The sequence below is a fragment of the Netta rufina genome, assembly GCF_964035555.1.
Source record: "Netta rufina genome assembly, chromosome: 18".
Taxonomy (NCBI): Eukaryota; Metazoa; Chordata; class Aves; order Anseriformes; family Anatidae; genus Netta; species Netta rufina.
The window spans coordinates 13,042,693-13,048,616 of record NC_140142.1 but is presented as its reverse complement, the minus strand read 5'-3'; positions in this window follow the sequence as shown (position 1 = coordinate 13,048,616).

The window sequence follows — 5,924 nt, the reverse complement described above, 5'->3', positions numbered from 1 at the left end:
AAGACGCCTTCTTCTGCCTAGGCTTAGCCACAGAAAGCCAAAACCTATTCGCCTTTGAATGGGGAAATCCCGATTCAGGCAGAAGGACGCAGCTTACGTAGACATTACTACCTCAAGGATTCAAGAATAGCCCCACTATTTTTGGAAACCAATTAGCAAGGAAAGTCGAAACATGGATGCCTCCGGACACTGAAGGTGCTTTGTTACAATATGTAGATGATCTCTTAATAGCTACCGAGACTAAAGGGAGTTGTATTCAATGGACTATAAGTCGTCTTAATTTTCTGGGTTTAAATGGATCTCAAGTCTCTTGACAGAAAGTCCAGCTGGCTCAACAAAGTGTGACCTATCTGGGATTTGAAATTTTGGAAGGACAACGAGAACTAGGAACTGAACATAAGGAAGTCATTTGCCGGACTCCAGAACCTCAAATGGTAAAGGAGCTACAAACCTTTTTAGGAATGACAGGTTGGTGTCGCCTTTGGATTTATAATTATGGACTATTGGTAAAGCCTCTATGTGAATTGATAAAGATTAACCAGTCAAAGTTAGTCTGGACTGGAGAAGCACAAAAAGTCTTTAAACAACTTAAACAAGAATTGATGATTTTGAAATATCAAGCAATATTGGTAGAACAGGACAACGTGGAAATTGTGATAACTAATATTGTGAATCTAGCCTCTTTTCTTAGTGATGCTCCGGCACAACCTGTGATTCACGATTGTTTAGAAACTATAGAGACTGTGTATTCCAGCCGACCAGACCTTAAGGAGGAGCCTATGGAAGATGTGGAAGAAACTTGGTTCACGGATGGGAGCAGTTTTGTTACGCAAAGACAACGTAAAGCTGGATATGCTATAACAACTACTCAGCAGGTAATCGAGTCTAAGCCTTTACCCCCTGGAACATCAGCTCAAAAGGCGGAGATAGTTGCTCTCACGAGAGCATTGGAACTGGCAGCGGGAAAAAGGGTAAATATTTGGACAGATTCTAAATATACATTCGGCGTGGTACATGCTCATGGAGCAATTTGGAAAGAACATGGATTGCTGACCGCTCAGTGAAAACACATAAAGTATGCTGAAGAAATTTTAAAATTGTTAGAGGCTGTAAAACAACCAGAAAAGGTAGCTATCATGCATTGTCAAGGACACCAAAAGGGGAACACCGATTTTGAAATTGGAAATCGATTGGCAGAGGCTAAGCAGGCAGCTGAAATAACTGAGGTGAAGGCATTGTCTTTGATACCAGACGGTAAAATCCAAACTATATCCAAATTATACAAAAGAAGACTTAAAATTAATTGAAGATTTGAAAGGTAAAATGAAACCAGATGGATGAGTATATTTAAAAGATAACCACATAGTAATACTGTCTAGTTTGACATGGCCCATAGTTCTTACAGAACACAATAAAACGCACTGGGGAGCTGGCACACTGCATAAGAGCCTGAGTCAGACATTACTGGGACGATATGATAAAACAAGTAACTCAACAATGTAGCATTTGCTTACACAATAACCCCAATACCAAGGATAGAATAAAATTTGGAATAATCGGTAAAGGAAATTATTCGGGGCAACAGTGGCAAATTGATTTTTCAGAACTCCCTAGAAAAGGGGGGTATCATTATTTACTGGTTCTGACTGACACGTTTTCAGGAAGGCCTGAAGCCTTTCCCTGTCGAACAAACAAAGCAAGAGAAGTGGTTAAAGTCTTGTTAAATGAAATAATACCATGCTTTGGGATTCTAGTAGCAATGTCTTCTGATAGAGGTTCACATTTTTGTGCACAAGTGGTACAACAGATAAGTAAGATTCTAAAGATAGATTGGCAACTGCATACTCCTTATAGACCACAGGCAAGTGGACAGGTAGAAAAAATGAACCATTTAATTAAACAATAAATAGCTAAAATTGGATAAGAAGCTAATTTGTCATGGCCTCAATCCCTCCCTTTAGCATTACTTGGAATTAGAGTTAAACCTAGAATAAAAGGAAATTTGAGTCCCTTCAAAATCTTATATGGAAGGCCATAGCAATTTCTATTTAGTGGAGAGGACCTAACGCAGTTAGGATCAGAATATTTATATGCTTATATAACTGAACTTCAGAAACAATTAAATAAAGTACATACATTTGTTTTAGGGACCAGGGCTAGAGGGTTGGATCAACCAATCCACCCCTTTAAGCTCGGGGATTATATATATATAAAGACTTTTTCAGGACAACCCCTACAGGAAAAATGGAAGGAAAGTGGATGGGACCATACCAAGTATTACTGACAACACATACCGCCATGAAGATTAAGAAGCAAGCAGCTTGGATCCACAATTCAAGGGTGAAGAAGGCCCCGGCGAGGATATGGACCACCACTCCAATTGGACCAACAAAATTACGGTTTTCCAGATCCTAATGATTGCAGGGGTGCGGTTCTCGGATTTGGGGTGGGCAACTTGGGATGAGAACTTACACCTGACCTTAATACAAACAATTTCTCAAGTAGCTAATAAGACGAACTGTTGGGTATGCACCCATCTGCCACAGCATGGGAATAAGGGTGTATCGTTAATCGGGATTCCGTTGCCTGCAAACTTATCTTGGACTAATTTGTGGGAAAACACATCTTGGGGTCGAAAATATTAAGAAGTTTTGGAACTAGAAGTGAGTAGCTTCATGCCGTTAGAATCCTATTATGTATGTGTACAAAGGTGTAACCCGCCTAAGGGTATAGGAAAACAGCATTGTATAAATACGGATACTACTTATGTGGGAAATCAGACAGCTTGTAATTGAACAATTGATATTAGTACAACTAGCAGTTGGGCAAATTCAACCAGCTGGCCAGTACCAGAAGGAAAAGGGTGGTATTGGCTATGCAATGATACAGCCTGTAAGGTCTTGCCCGAGAATTGGAAGGGAACTTGCACTCTTGGAGCGGTAGTCCCCAATATGACAGTACACAATGTAGTGCCTCGAGCCTACTTGAGAAATCATATCCAGAGAATCAGACGAAAAATTAACAATCCATTGGTAGAGAGACACACCCCTTTTCATAGTTTTGTTCGATGGTTTATCCCATGGTTAGGAGTGAGTGAATTGGAAAAGGCGATAGTTAATATTTCTGCAATTACAGAGAAGTTAGAAAACAAGACTCTGGATGCTGTAAAGGCTCAACAAGAAGAGATATCTAGTTTATCACAGGTAGTATTACAAAATCGGATGGCCCTAGACTTGTTACTGGCCGCTCAAGGGGGAGTCTGTACAGTAATAAACACAAGTTGTTGTGTGTATGTAGATCAGAGTGGAAGGATCTCTACCGACCTGGAAGAAATATGGAAGCAGACAAGGGTCCTACATGAGATCAGTAAAGATGATCTTTCGTGGAGTTTTAGTGAAATATGGAATAAGTTAACCTCCTGGTTGCCCAATTTCCAATGGTTGAAACAAGTATTCATTGCTCTAATCGTATTAGTAGTGTTAGGAATATTTGTGTGCATGTTGTTTAGATGCCTGCTTTGTTGTGTTACTGTAAATAATGAAAGTATCTGATGCAAAAGAATTTGCATGGGAAAAGAAAAGGGGGGATTGATTAAGGAGGTATTGGAGAGGCAAGGACAATCCCCAGACAAGGACTGTATATCTCGAAACAAGACACTGGAACTCATGATAAGGAAGCGGCAGGCGGACAGAGAAACAAACGTAAGGACTATAAATCTCGAAACTGGACATTGGAATTCATTATAAAGATACAACAAACGGAAGAATTAGCAACAACCAGCTCTTGCAATTAAGAAACATGCCAATTCAGCAGATTCCTGACCAAAGGTGAAAAGTACACTGTGAGGAAGACTCGGGGTCTTCCTCCCAGAGACCCCTGCCCACGTCCCAAAGACCCCTGCCCACAATTCTTGGAAGGCTCTGCGCAGGCGCAAGGTGCCAAAAGGCTAATTAGCATGAGAAGCGAGGGAAGGCGGGGATAGGTAATGCATATGTATAGGTGCTTGTAGAATATTGATAGATTGATTGTATAAATTCAAGACTGCTTTCTGCTTTGGGTATGCACGATAGGTGGAGAGATCCCCCGTGCATCCAGCGCTGCAATAAAGAATATACCACTTAAAGGAATTTCGGCTTCGATCTTTGAATCACTAGCCAAGCATTATACAGCTCCTTACTTCAGCAGGGAGCTTTTGCAACTCCTGCTCCTCAAACGGAACTCCTTGTTTTATAATACAAAAGACAAGGAACAAACGTTTATGGTGTATTACAGTCAGGGCCCTAAAGAGAGGGGTTTGGGGCCTGAAGAGAGAGGTATGGGGCCCAAAAGAGAAGGGTTTGGTCCTGAACGAGAATGGTCTGGGCCCTAAAGAGAAGGGTTCGGGCCCTAAAGAGAGCGGTTTGGGCCCTAAAAGGAGGGGTTTGGGCACTAAAGGGAGGGGCTTGGGCTTGAAAGAGAAGAAGGGTTTGGGCCAGTAAGCAAGGGGTTTGGGCCCTGAAGAATAGTTTTTTGCTTTTTTTTTTTTTGTTTGTTTGTTTGTTTGTTTGTTTGTTTGTTTGTTTTTCCCTGAAGAGAAGGGCTTGGGCCCTAAAAAGAGGGCTTTGGGCCTGAAAGTGAGGGGTTTGGCCCCTGAAGTGAAGGGTTCGGGTCCTGAAGAGAAGAGTTTGGGGCCTAAAAAGAAGGGTTGGGGCCCTAAAGAGAGGGGTTTGGGCCCTAAGGAGGGTTTGGGCCCCAAAGAGCAGGGTTTGGTCCCTAAAGAGAGGGGTTTGGGCCCTAAAGAGAAGTCTTTGGGGCCTAAAAAGAAGAAGGGTTTGGGCCCGAAAGTGAAGGTTTTGGGACCGAAATGGAAGAAGAGTTTGAGGCCAAAAAAGAAGGGTTGGGGCCTATAGAGCGGGGTGGTTGTGCTCTAAAGAGAAGGGCTTGGGCCCTAAAGAGAGGGGTTTGGGCCCTAATGAGAAGGGTTTGGGCCCTAAAGAGAGGGGTTTGGGCCCTAAAGTGAGGGGTTTGGGCCCTAAAGAGAAGGGTTTGGGCCCTAAAGAGAAGGGTTTGGGCCCAAATGAGAAGGGTTTGGGCCCTAAATAGGAGGCAGGAGACTCTAAAAGTGATGGTGGAAGCCCTTACAAGGATGTCTTGGACCCCAAAATGAGGTACAGGATGCTGGAAATAACACTGATCTAAAAAAAATTAGTCTTTGGGCCATAAAGAGCTGGATCTGGATCCTAACTTGAGGTTTTGGATAGTAAAACAGACGCTTTGATCTTAAAACCAGTGAACTGGGCTCTCAAAAGCAGTTTGGGTCTAAAGAGAGGGTTTTGGGGGCCTGAAAGAGAAGGGTTTGATCTGTAAAGAGAGGGGTTTGGGGCCTAAAGAGAGGGGTTTGGGCCCTAAAGAGAGGGGTTTGGGTCCTAAAGAGAGGGGTTTGGTCCCTAAAGAGAGGGGTTTGGGCCCTAAAGAGAGGGGTTTGGGCCCTAAAGAGAGGGGTTTGGGCCCTAAATAGTAGGCAGGAGGCTCTAAAAGTGGGGGTGGAAGCCCTTACAAGGATGTCTTGGACCCCAAAATGAGGTACAGGATGCTGGAAATAACACTGATCTAAAAAAAATTAGTCTTTGGGCCATAAAGAGCTGGATCTGGATCCTAACTTGAGGTTTTGGATAGTAAAACAGACGCTTTGATCTTAAAACCAGTGAACTGGGCTCTCAAAAGCAGTTTGGGTCTAAAGAGAGGGTTTTGGGGGCCTGAAAGAGAAGGGTTTGATCTGTAAAGAGAGGGGTTTGGGGCCTAAAGAGAGGGGTTTGGGGCCTAAAGAGAAGAAGGGTTTGGGCCCGAAAGTGAAGGTTTTGGGACCGAAATGGAAGAAGAGTTTGAGGCCAAAAAGGAAGGGTTGGGGCCTATAGAGCGGGGTGGTTGTGCTCTAAAGAGAAGGG